The 12,525-nt window shown below is 41.3% G+C and overlaps 1 protein-coding gene across 5 annotated transcripts in view; it reads left to right on the top strand.

Moving 5' to 3' along the window:
* The window catches only part of MAPKAP1 (MAPK associated protein 1), a 241,155-nt gene that overhangs the window by 14,275 nt on the left and 214,355 nt on the right, over positions 1-12,525 (top strand). For 3 of the 5 annotated variants that reach the window (XM_052647827.1, XM_052647822.1, XM_052647823.1), the window contains one exon: positions 8,581-8,650. The exons of the other annotated variants lie outside the window; for them this stretch is intronic. The gene's annotated coding sequence lies outside the window, so the exon portion shown is untranslated. The remainder of the gene's footprint in view (positions 1-8,580; positions 8,651-12,525) is intronic. 5 annotated transcript variants of the gene reach the window in all.

Genomic DNA, 12,525 nt, shown 5'->3' with positions numbered 1-12,525 from the left:
TTGATCCTAACTTTAGAATCTGTGCAAAGGTTGACTTGATTTTCGGAGATTCTGGAGTTTCCTTTTCTTGGCTCATCCTTTAAAGACAGTCATCCTTCTGTATTTGTGGGGTATCGGTTCCCAGGACCAAGGTATTCCCTCGTCCCTGGTTCCCAGGTATTCCCAAGGATACCAAAATTCACAGATGCTCACATCCCTCACATGAAATGGCATAATGAAATTGCCTTGCATATCCTGGATTCTGAGTCTGTGGATTCAACCAACCAACCAAATTAAACTTTCAGTTGGTTGAATCTGCAGGTGTCAAACCAGCATATACGGAGAGAGGACTGTCTTGCTCTTGTTGGGTTTTATCCTAGGTTACTGCTCGTTTCCTCCTTGCATATTTTCCCTGGGTAAGCTCACATCTGTGGCTTCATCTCCCATCTATATGTTGAAAAAAAAATGTTCGTTGCTCAGTTATGTCCGACTCTTTGCGACCCCACAGACTGGAGTCTGCCAGGCTCCTCTGTTCATGGGATTCTCCAGGCAAGTACACTGACGTGGGTTGCCATTCCCTCCTCCAGGGGATCTTCCTGACCCAGGGATCGAACTCAGGTCTCCTGCATTGCAGGCAGGTTCTTTACTCTCTGGGCCACCAGGGAAGTGTGTCTGCCGAATTTGCTCAGATCTTTCTCCTAGGCCTCAGGTTTGTCTATCCTGTGTGTGTCACTTATATGTTGTCCCAGATTTGCTCAGACTTTTCTCCTGGGCTCTCAGGTTTGCATCCTGATGGATCTCTGGGTAATCCCTAGACATCTCAAGCTAATTGTGTCTGAAACTTAGTTTCTCATTTCCCCTCTCCCTGTTAAGCTCTTCCTACTTTTGAGTTCACAGTTTGATTTGTTGGTGCTATCATGCAAGCCATAAACTTTCCCCTTCTCCTTAACCCTGCATATCCTCTCAGTCACCAAGTTCTACCAATTTTATCTCCTAAATACATATTTTTAACTACTTCTTAAATTCATAGGCCCGTTTTTCACTGCCTTACTTTGGATTTCACCATCTCTTCCCTGAGTTTTAGTCTCAGCTTCATAACTAATCTTGTGTCTTGTCCATCAGGTTAATCTTCTATGCAGCTGCCAGAGCAGTCTCTCTGAAATGCTAATCTAATCAGCAACTTTGAGCTCCGTGCAGTCCTCATTGCTACTAAAAGCCCTTCTGTTTGTTATTTTAGTGCCTTGTCTCTTTGACCTTTCTTCCAGCCGTTCAACTTCTCATCTTTGAGGATTCAGTTTAGACCAGGGAATAATAGCAGTGATAATAGTAAATATTTGTATAGTGCTTCCCATGGGCCAGGTGCTGCTATACACACATTCAGTTCAGTTCAGTTCAGTCACTCAGTCGTGTCCGACTCTTTGCGACCCCACAAACTGCAGCACGCCAGGCCTCCCTGCCCATCACCAACTCCTGGAGTTCACCCAAACCCATGCCCATTGAGTCAGTGATGTCATCCAACCATCTCATCCTCTGTCATCCCCTCCTCCTCCTGTCCTCAATGTTTCTTTTAGTCCTCACAACAATCCTATGAGATAGGCACCAAAATTGTTCCCGTTTGTAGATGAGGAAGTGAAGGCACAGACATTGTTAATTTCCCTAGGTCCCACAGTTGCTGAGGCCACATTTGAACCCAGGCAGTCTAGTCTGATGCTGTTGGTCTCTTATACTTACCTTTTCTTAACTTCGCGAGTTGCCTCCATTCCCCCGACTGCAAAGATTAGTTATCCTCTCCCTGCTTCTGCCGTGGCCCATGCATTGTTGTTCAGTGACTAAGTGGTGTTGAGTCTTTGCGACCCCATGGACTGCAGCACAAACAGGCTTCCAGTACTTCACTATCTCCTGGAGTTTGCTCAAACTCATGTCCACCAAGTCGGTGATGCTGTGCGTGGCCTGATGCGTGGCCTGATGTTCATCTGCAGTTCATAGGGCAGATCCAGAGCATATTTTATTTTAAACAGTCTTGATCAAGAAGCCAGCATGATAGACTATTTAATTGCCAGCTCCCTCTCACGCCTGTTCTTAAGGTGACTTAATTGGAAGTCATCACTTCTGTTATCTTGATCTTAGTCATTTCTATGAAGCCTATTTCGAGTATCCAGTTTCATTTAGATATCGTTCCTTTGTGTTTCTGTGATACTTTGTTATATAGAATCCTCTAGCATTACTCTCATCCTTTATTGTGAACATTTATTGCTTGACTGTAAGCCTCTTGGGGATAGGGACTTTGTTTTACTACTTCATGCTCCTAATTTCCCAGCATGTAGTAGGTATTCACTCTTGCTGAATTTCTTGAGTGAACAGGTAAATTTGACCCATATATAGATGAGTGAGAGAAGAGGATTAGGAGTGTGATGAAATGGACTTAAACTGGAAATTCAGGGCAGCATACAATAGCTATTCAGAGCAAGGATTGTGAAGCCAGGCGACCTAGGTTTTATCTTGACTCTCCTCTCACTAGTTATGGGACCTTGGGCAAGTCTGTGCCGCAGTTTACTGATGTTTAAAACAAATAGTAATGGAATCCACCTCTAATAGTTTTGTCAGTGATATATGTGCTTGCTAGATAAGCAGCCTTCTAGAGTCCAGAGAATTACTTTACTTAAACTGTATTTTGTGAAACACTCGCACCTTAGCTGTGTAATAGTGAAGCCAGGCCTGCCGTTGTCCTCATGCTTGATCCTTCTGAGGATGGTGGGTTTTTTTTTGTTTTTGTTTTTGTTTTTTTTTTTTGAAAGGTAATCTAGAAGGATATAAAAAATACTGGCCAAATTAGTACAGTTTTATTAATAGTAGTAATTCTTGTTGTTCAGTCTCTCAGTTGTGGGTCCGACTTTTTGTGACCCCATGGACTGCAGCATATCAGGCCTCCCTGTCCTTCACCAGCTCCCGGAACTTGCCCAAACTCATGTCCATTGAGTTGGTGATGCCATCCAACCATCTCATCCTCTGTCGTTTCCTTCTCCTCCTGCCCTCAGTCTTTCCCAGCATCAGGGTCTTTTCTAATGAGTCAGCTCTTCGCATCAGGTGACCATACTGTTGGAGCTTCAGCTTCAGCATCAGTCCTTCCAATGAATGTTCAGGGTTGATTTCCTTTAGGATTGACTGGTTTGATCTCCTACCAATGGTAGGAGATAATGGTAAACAGTTACCATTTATTGAAGTTTACCATTCAGATGAAAGTACAAAGCACCCTTCAAAGTCACAGAAAAATAGTCTGGGGATTATCTGCTAGTATATTTTATGCTGTCCCCTGTTTATTAGGAGTTGAGTAAATGAATTTAATAGGTGACAGCTTATTTTCCCTCCAGACAAATGTAGCTGAAACAGGACAATTTTGCATTTTGGATTTGAATAGAGTAAGTACTTGTAAGTATCCCTATGAGGTGGATAAATAGAACATAGATTATGGACATTTCACTGGTGAGGGAAGAGAGGCAGAGATGCCTGACTCACTTGAAGTCAATCCATAACTAGTCCTGGGGCAGGCAGTAACCTGGAATTCTAGGTGTGTTTACTGACGTGAACTCTTGTGGTTCTAGGAACCAGTTTCCATACATAGTAACATTTAAAAAAAAGATAGTGCTTACTCAAATTAGTCAGTTTGGTTTACCTTTGAGAGGGTTTGCTGCCAAAACGTTGATGCTATTAAAATATTTATCGAAAAAGGAATTCCTTGTACCTCTATCCTTAGAGTTTGAACCATGGCCCAGCAGTGAGGGCAAACAGCACAGAGCAAAAGCATACGAAGCATTTTCCCTGAACTTGAGGTGAGCTCCTAGGTACACCCTCCTCCTCTGCTTCATTTGTAACTGGAATAGAACTTGAGAGCTGAAAAGGCCGTTTGTACTGTTCAGCCTCCCCACTGAACAGATGCAAAAAACAGACTAATGTGTGAAACTGGCTGAAAGAGTTTTAAAGAAATAACTTGTCCAAGGCCATGTAATTAGGTCCCTGGTAATTAGGGAATTGGAATTCAGGTTTCCTGAGTAATGCTTACAATAAACTATGTTGCTTCCCTCAATTGATGATGTGGTTAACCTGAGAGCCAGGTAAGTGGAAACATAACGATTGGATTCTACTTGGTTAAGCAAACTGCAAATATTGAGGAGACAATAAAAGGAAAATAAATCCTAGACTGTAGCAGGAGGCCTATCTACTGAACCAGCACCATGGATAAGGGGCCTGTTTTTTTTTTTTTTTTTTTTTTTAAATCATGGCGCAACCCTTTGGGAACAAGAAAGATTTGTTTGTTTATTCTGCACTGAGTCCTTACTGGGTGCCAGCCACTTTCTACTAGAAACTGGCAGCGCAGTAATGAATAGGACAGTCAGTGTGCCTGAGGAGCTGAGAGTTGAGAAGAGAAAACCAACATGTAGACAGGTTATGATTATTCTTTTCTAATGCATTGGCCGTGGTGGGTCTTCGTTGCTACACTTGGGCCTTCTCTAGTCGTAAGCAGAGGCTGCTCTGCATTGCAGCGTGCAGGGCTTCTCACTGTGGGGGCTTCTCATGGCACAGAGCACAGGCTCTCGGCGCGGGGGCTTCAGTAGCTGCAGCGGTGGCTGCGGCCCATGGGCTTAGTTGCTCCGTGGCATGTGGGGTCTCCTTGGGCGGGGGAGCGAACCAGTGTCCCTCGCATTGCAAGGTGGATTCTTAACCAGTGGGCCACAAGGGAAGCCCCAACAGATGATTATTTTTTTAAGAAATGTGATTGGTTCATTTGTTCATTCATTCGTTCGTTATCCCTTAACATAGCAGCCAGAGAGATGCTTTTAGACTGTGAGCTAGATCATATCACTGCTCACAGTCTTCTGGTGATTCTCCATTTTAATTTGATTAAGAACAGAGTTCATAGAATTGCCTGCAAGGCTCTACTTAGTTTGCCCAACTCTTCAGACTTTGTCTTCTCCTACTTGCTTGCTCCCTTGCTGGACTAGTTGATACTTCTTAAACAATGCCAGACACACTCACCCTGCTTGGCAGCATGCTTCCCTCAGAAATCCACATGGCTTGTTCTCTTATCTCCTTCAGGGGTTAACTCAAATGTCACCTTCTCTGTGAAGCCTTCCTTGACTGTTTACGGTTGCAACCTTGGCTCCATCCACCTGGCAGGCCCTGGCTCTCTTCTCTGCACATCTTTTCTCTGTAGCACATCTCACTTACTGTGTAATTTTTCTGTTTTGTTTGTCGCCTTCATTAGAATGTGAACTCCATGAGGGCAGGACTTTGTCTGCTTTGGTTTCTGCTGTACTCTGCATCTAGAACGTGCCTGACACTCAGGAGGCATTCAGTAAATATTTGTTGAATGAATAAATTCAATGAACAGCATCTACAACTAACAGGCAGTGTGCTGGGTTAATTATTTGGTAGAAGTAGTGACGAAGTGTAGTGCTGTGGGACCATGTGGGAGGAGCTAACCTGGTCTGTGGGATTCATTAGGGAGGTTTCCTTGGAGAACTGACCATTGAGCTGGATTTAAAAGAATGAGTAGGAGGAGGGCAGGTGAAGAAGTATAGGCGGTCTTCAGATCAAGTTATAAGTTTGGAGGAATGCAATTTATCTTGGAGTAATTCGAGCTTTGGTCCTCCTTGGGGTAGGATAAAATTTCAGAAACCAGAAACTAGGAGCTGTACTTCATTCTGTACCTTTAAAGGTTTGAGCATAGATTTTAGTAGCAAAGTTGTATATGTATACATGTTGGTCTTGGTATTACTGAAACCATTCTGAGGGGGTTAGGGATTACTACAGATTTAGTGGCTTCAAACAACATGTCACTGTAAACCTTCTCAACCTCAGCATTATGATTGTTGACATTTGGGGAGCTATAAACTTTGTTGAGGGTACTGTCCTGGGCATTGTGTGATGTTTAGCAGCATACTTGACATCTACCTACCAGATGCTAATAGCACTCATCCCCAGTGTGACAACCAGAAATGTCCCTAGATGTTTGCTCTGAGGAGCAAAATTGCCTTCCAGTTGAGAACCACCACGTTAGAACCACTGCAGTACAGTTGGTGAGAGTCCAGGGATTTCTATCTTCAGTAACTACAAGTGATTGAGGGAGAGAGATTTATACCTTAATAGAGTAACCACATTTCTGAATCTAGAATTGAATCAGAGACTTCCTTAAACATGATATTCACATAACTAACTGTATTGAAGGTAGAAATAAAGTGTTTTCAAAACAGTTTGGACCCTGGAGATTGGAGAAGGGTTCACACAAGATGAAATATTTGAGTTGGACTTAGAAGAAAGTTTGTATTGGAAGATAAGGGCACATCTCACACAAAGGAAGTATCATTACTGAAGGCAGGACTGTGTTCAGAATAGTCCTGGGAGTTGCATGCTAGGAAGAAAGGGCAGATGAATGAAACTGGGTTGTAAAGAGCCTTAAATGTTGTATGTGAAGGTAATGGGGTTTAGGATGTTTTCCTGCTCTCTATATTAATATTTTCATTTCTATTGTTGCATAACAAATTACCACAAACTTATTGTCTCTCAGTGTGTCAGGAGTCATGGCTTCAGCTGGGTTTCCTCATTTTTCCTTTTCCTTTTTCTCTTTTTTTTCTTGGCCATACCAGGCAGATTTCAGTTCCCTGATGAGGGATTGAACCTGGGTCCCCAGCAGTAGAATCATGGAGTCCTAACCTGTGGACCACCAGGGAGTTCCTTCATCTGGGGTTTCTGCTGAGGATCTCAAAGGGATGAAATTAACTTGTCAGTGAATTCCAGCATAAGGTCCCCATTTCCTTGTTATCCTTGGCTGGGACCACTCTCAGCTCCTAGAGGCTGCTCTCAGATTCTTGCCTTGCCTATTTCCATAATGTGGCTGTTTGCTTTTCCAGTGCTGGCAGGGAAATCTCCAAATTCAAATCTCTCTCTTCAGTTGCTTAGTGTGAAGTCTTAGTTAACAGAAAGTAGTCAAGGGAATGACGCTTCCATCACCTGTGTGGTACTTTGTTGGCTGGAAGCAAGTCAGGTTCCACCCAGACTCAAGGGGAGGGAATAACACAAAGGCCTGGATATCAAGAGAAGAATTTCTGGAGCCATCTTAAAATTTTGACTGCCAGATGCAGTTTCAGTTCCATGAAAGCAGTGGTCAAGTCTTTTCAAATATTTTTGCTCAGCGTTGTATTTCTGATGCCTGGCATATAGTAAGTGCTTAATAAATATTTGTTGAATGAATGACATCAATGAATGAATATTTGGTAGTGGTTGAATGTTACTTATGGTTTCAGCTCTTATATTGGTAATTTCATATTGAGAAGCAGTCTAGTTTCTTTGGCATTATTCATTTCTTTTGGTAAAAGTGTAAATAATTTTTACCTGGAATCTTTTTTTTCTTAAATCTGGAATCTTAAAACCTAAAATTGTTTATTATCACAAGTGTCAATCTAATCTCTTATCTCAGAGAGACAATGCTCATTGGAAAAATAATTTAGGGCTGCTGCTGCTGCTGCTAAGTCGCTTCAGTCATGTCCGACTCTGTGTGACTCCATAGATGGCAGCCCACCAGGCTCCCCCGTCCCTGGGATTCTGCAGGGAAGAACACTGGAGTGGGTTGCCATTTCCTTCTCCAATGCGTGAAAGTGAAAAGTGAAAGTGAAATCGCTCAGTCGTGTCCGACTCTTTATGACCCCATGGACTGCAGCCTACCAGGTTCCTCCATCCATGGGATTCTCCAGGCGAGAGTACTGGAGTGGGGTGCCATCGCCTTCTCCTATCTATCTACAAATTCACTTCCTGTTCTGCAAGTTCAAATCTATAGTTAAGTCTCTCTGATACATTTTAATTATTTTACTGTTCAATTCCATAATTTCTTTCAATTTTTTTTTTATAATTTCTACCTTTTTACTGATATTCTACATTGCACCAAACTAGCAGATTTCTTGTAACAGCCAGAAACGTTGGCAGCTTTGGCGTTTTGGAGGTGGTGGGTGGGTACGTTGTCTGAAGTTTCACAGCTATTGCTAATAACAATAATTTCAAACACATTTAAGAATTAAAGATTTTAAAATCAAATAATTAATAAACAGATTTCAAAAACACTTTGAAAATACTGATTGTTTTATAATAGCTTTATTAGAAATTTTTGTCTAATTTGGGCTTAGAACTTCATGTATAGATTAGTGTTATTATTAATTACGGCTGTTCTTCATACTTGTCATAGGAAACATTTTGAGCAAAATTTAGATCTTGAATTACCCGTTGATAAAGGACCATTTTATGTTCAGACAATCAGATATTTCTGACACCAGAGTCTATGTTCAAAATAAGGTGTTGAGAATCTCAATATGTGCCAGTTGGTCCTAGAAGCTATAAAGTAAGCATGGCACGTCTTCCAGGACTATCTGTTTTAGTGATTACATTCAAAGCTAAAATATTTTTTTCTCTGAAGACGTACAGGTGCAGTATATTATAGGCTAGAATGCAAAATATGAATGAACTCTAAAAATAAATTTCTTACAGCATGTTGCTTTAGGTGGCTCCCTCTAGGTTCTCTCTTATGTTGATTTATGGTTACTCTCCTCTGCCCTTCAGGTGTGTCCGTGGACAAGTTTGAGAGGCACGGTACTGTACCAGGCTCCTTTTACCTGGATCTTGGCAGATGGTAAGGTTCAGAGACATTTCAGGTGGATGTTAGTGGTACAAGGAAAGAAAAATCCAGGGTCAGGGTCCCTTCGTCCACAGGAGATACTTGATAGGAGAGGAGACCTGGTGTCCTGGTAGGTTGGTGAGGGTCTCACTGTTCCCAGATGACCTCAGGCACTCATGGTGGGGGTGGTATCAGAGTAGCTGGGATGACTGACAGCTGAGCCTCTCCGCATTTGGTCTTTTATCCTGAACCTCTTGTGATTCACATGGTCCAAAGAGGGCTGCAGCAGAAACTGCAGAGTCTCCTAAGACCGAGATTCAGAAATCCCACATTACTTTGACTACATTCTGTTAGTCAAAGCAAATGACAAGTGAACTTATTGACAGAAGGAGCTTAAAATACTCAAAAATCTACCATGTGACCTTGGGCAAGTTGCTTAATGCCTTTAAGCCTTAATTTTTTTTTTAATAATCTATGAAATGAGGATAATATTAATACTTACCTCCTGGGGTGGTAGTAAGGATGAACTATGTGATTACATGAAAAGTACAAGTGAGGGTAAGAAGCTCAGTAATTGTCACCTATTACTGTTCTCCTTATGGTTTTTGCCAAATAAAAGCCTTAAATCCCACCTTCGTCCTTCCTGAAACCTTCTGTAACTTTCTTGTCTCTTGGAAAACATACTGTCTTGATGTCTCATTTGCTGATTAGCATATTGCCTGATGTTACTGTTATGTGTGTGCACAGCATGGCTCATCTGCTGAGGTTTGTAAGCCTCTGGAGGGTGCAGGTCAGTGTTCATATCATTTTTTATATGAGTCCCAGTGCCTAGTTCCCAGTGATGTTTAGTGAGTGAATACCATATTATTCAGAAGAAGATACAAGCATTTCTTTTCTGTTGTTGTAATTTAGTAAGTACTTTTAGTCAAAGTGTAGATATAAAAATGTGAAGGGAAAAATTAAACTCTCCAGTTGTCAGGTCTCACTATTTACTGTTTAATTAGGCATATTCACATGGGGGAAGATTTTAATCTCCTGAGGGGGGAAAAGGGTCAATTTTGTTCTTTAAAAAAAGTAAGTGAAGATTTAATTTAGATTTAAATTGGAGAGAGTTGGAAAAAGATTTAAAATCAATAAAGTGCATTTGTTTTAATGGTCATTTCACTTATTTTCGAATTTCAAGACTTATGAATTCTGAACTTTAACGAGCTTAAAGAATTTTGAAATCTTAGTAAAAAATAGGGTCTGTCAGTTTTTATAAATGGAAAACTTTGTACCTAATAAAAAGCCTTTGTTTTTCTAACTTGTGATCATTTCTGGTTGTGGAAAGTATATGTGAGTGCCTCTAGACCATTTCTAAGGAATCTTGTGTAGGAATTAGGTTCAGCTTGCCTAATGCTAATAGCATGAAGTCGGGGTACAGTGTGGAAAGGTAAAAAAAAAATCTCGCATCTGCTGTTACATGTTGTTAACTCCCTCAGCAGACGTTAAATCATTTCAAGTACAGTAATAGTGTGGGAGGTAAATTAACTAACCATTAACAATCTTATAAATACACAATTAACATGCCAACATTTATATGACACATTGATGGGGCAGCAGTAATTTTTGATTGGGAGTTTGCAGACCTTCGAGAAGCCTCAGGCTGTTGCTCATTCAGACAAGTTTTCACAGATTGCAGGTGAGGGGGTTGTGAAGTCTGTCTGGCAGAGGGAAGTGAATGTGCGGTGTTTTGAAAGTTCAGGAACAGGAATTTCCCTTTACCATTGGCTGGATGTGAGCATTTTAAGTCGCATTGCTATTTCAGGTCCTTAGTCAGTGAAGAAGTATAAGGGGGACTCATTTGCTTCTGGTGGGGCTATTTAAAGAGACAGAATATTTTATGTGTGGATTTTGTAGCTGAAGTTGCTTGAATTTCTGGGGATTTTCTAAAAGATAGTAACACCTAACTGGGGATTTAAAGTAGAACCCTTCTCTGTGGTTTCAGGTCAACAAGTAGATGATCTCTGGAGTTCATTTCATGTGTAAAATGTTAGGATTTTTAGTTTCGAACGGTCATTACGTGTGCTCTGTACAAATCATGGTGGCGTTACTGGAGGGAAGGCCAAGGGTCCAGTCTGATGCATAACACCTTCACTGTCTTACATCTGTCATGAGGACCCATGAGAGAAACTTCTCTCAGGCCCTGAACTCAACAAAAGGACTTTTAAAAGTCACGTTTATCGTAGCTATTGTCGTTTTTGTTCCTCTGTTTTGAGAGGCCACAGGGTGGTTTAAATCCCAAGCTCTTGGATTTGATTCTTGGTTCTGATTTTTTGGTTTTGATTCTTAGTTCTTTGGTGATTAGGTTATTTCATGTAGCATAACATCCTCAGAATTCCCCTGTGTTTTAGCGTGTCTTAGAGTATTTAAGGCTGAGTACCTGTCCATTGTATGTGTGTACCACCTTTTGTCCATCCATTCTCTACCGTGTGTTTTAAATTACTGTGTAGTCTTCTGTTGTAGGGATGTGTCATGGCATATACACTGTTAAAGGATGTTTAGGTTACTTTCAGATTTTCAGTATTACAGTCTTGAGATAAATATTTTTGCAGTTGCTTCCTTAGAGCAAATCCTAGAAGCAGTGTTGTCCAAAGGGTACTCCTGTTTTACACTTTGATAGATACTACCAACCTACCCCTTAAAAAGCCTCAGTTTTCATTCCTTCTCATAGTACATGCAAGTGCCCATTTCTCTGACTTCCTGCCAGCGTTTGTTTTTTTAATTAATTTAGTTTTTATTTGTGGCTGTGCTGGATCTTTGTTGCTTTTCTCTAGTTGCAGCGAATCCAGGGGCTACTCTTCACCGCAGTGCACGAGCTTCTTGTTGCAGTGCCTTCTCCGGTTGCGGAGCATGGGCTCTAGGCGCACGGGCTTCAGTAGCAGTTGTTGCAGCTCATAGGTTTAGCAGTTGCCCCAGAGGGGTTCTAGGGTGCCTGGGCTTTAGTAATTTTGCTCATGGGCCCTAAAGCTTCAGTAGTCATCACTTGTGGGCTCTAGTACACAGGCTTAGTTGTCCCACAGTGTGTGTCATCTTCCCAGACCAGGGATTGAACCTGTGTCCCTTGTGTTGGCAGGTGATTCCTGTCCATTGTACCACCAGAAAGTCCCAATGTTTGGTTTTAAAGGTCTTTGATCTCTGCACAACTGATCCAAGAAAAGAACTTGCTTTTCTGGAATACCTTTGTCTTACAATTCAAATCGACCTTCAAATGATAATTTGCCACTCTTCAGATGATTTAAAACATATTCTTTTGGTTCTGGAAAGTATTTTTGGAATAATTTGATAGTGTCCCAAGGTGACACTTTTGAAGGTACATTGTAGAGACCTTCTCATGCCTGTATTAATTTTTTTTAAAGCAGTTCTTTCTTTATAATCATACACATGACATGCTCATATATAATTTATCTCTGAAACAAAATTACGTAGTCCTTGAAAGTCAGACAGCAACATTTATTGAATTCCTGTTGTGTGTAAACTGCTTTGTTGCCAGAAAGGATATGGTATTATGGCCCCTGACCTGATAGAACTTTCAGTCTAAATCCTCAAGTACATGTCATAGGTGGTGGAAAGCATGCTTTTCGGGATAGTTCAGAGTTCCCTGTCAGAACTGGCACTGAATAAATATTTGTTGAACGATACATATAGATTCCTCATTGTAGGAAGCCATAGTGTATACTAGTAGAGAAGATATCTGCTCATGTTAGGGTGTTTTGGGGGCCTCTGTTCTGTGAGGATAGTTAGGGAGTTGGTATGTGCCTTCAGAAGTGTTTGCCCATAACTTCTCCAGAAGAGGTGATGGGACAGATTCATCATTCTGAAAAAGGTCCTGTTGAAGATACGCCAGTGTA

The sequence above is a fragment of the Budorcas taxicolor genome, chromosome 11 (assembly GCF_023091745.1).
Source record: "Budorcas taxicolor isolate Tak-1 chromosome 11, Takin1.1, whole genome shotgun sequence".
NCBI classification, from domain to species: domain Eukaryota; kingdom Metazoa; phylum Chordata; class Mammalia; order Artiodactyla; family Bovidae; genus Budorcas; species Budorcas taxicolor.
The sequence above is the reverse complement of the archived record's forward strand: the minus strand, read 5'-3'. Positions and strand labels throughout refer to the sequence as shown.